The sequence below is a fragment of the Lucilia cuprina genome, chromosome 2, assembly GCF_022045245.1.
Source record: "Lucilia cuprina isolate Lc7/37 chromosome 2, ASM2204524v1, whole genome shotgun sequence".
NCBI lineage: Eukaryota > Metazoa > Arthropoda > Insecta > Diptera > Calliphoridae > Lucilia > Lucilia cuprina.
In genome coordinates, this window is record NC_060950.1 from 32,334,751 (window position 1) to 32,335,801 (window position 1,051).

Below are 1,051 nucleotides of genomic sequence, written 5' to 3' on the forward strand. Positions count from 1 at the left end.
ATCTATCTATCTATCTATCTATCTATCTATCTATCTATCTATCTATCTATCTATCTATCTATCTATCCATCCATCTATCTATCTATCTATCTATCTATCTATCTATCAACAAACCATATGATAAATCTAGAATGCTTAACATCATTGATGAGGGTACTAAAAATAACAAAAAATAAGAAAAACATTCAAACACACTTACTAAATACACAATAAAAACAACAATTGTTGTTTGTTTTTTGCCCCACTTACCATTATCGGTCGCCTCAGCCTCATCGCCAATTTTATTGATGCTTGCCAAGAGATTTACTTTATCCTGACGTTCTTTACGTGTTAAACGCACCATGGCCACTGAATTTATTGCTATTTGGAACCGTTATTGCAACACACACACACACCAAAGAAGAATAAGAAATTGGATTTTTATCTTATTTTTTCCAGTTTTTTCTTTTTTTATCTTTAAATCACAGGATGAACGAATGAGGAACAAAGTTTATAGGATGGTTAAAGGGGTGAGGGAAAAAGGAATGGAAAAGAAAGGAAGGTTTAGTAGTATAAACAACGGAAAGTTGTTTTGTAATCCAATAATGGTGTCTAGTGTAGGTTACCAGGCCAAGTAGGAGAATGTATACAGAGTATACTACTTGTGTGTCCACACAACACAGTAAGTATTAGCAGGATTATATGAAGTGAAGGTACGAGTAGGAGACAATGATGACGCACCACCGATAAATTTTAAAAGAAAATTTAATTTGCTGGACACATACATATAATAGGAAGGAAATGCGATTTTTTTTTAAATTTAAATATCCACTCATGCAATTGGAATTTTATAAGTATTCAGCCATATACACTTTTTTGTTAAGCTTCACTGGTTAGGAACAATAAAACCTTTTTGTTTAACAATTTTCATTTGTTTTATTACAAAACTTCTTTTTTTGTAATTGGTTGGTTTGTAACACTTTAGAATTTATTAAAAAATATTGTTTCTGTGAATCTTTAAATTTCTGTTTTACGCAACAATCTGTTGCCTTTTGATTATTTTTCTTTTACA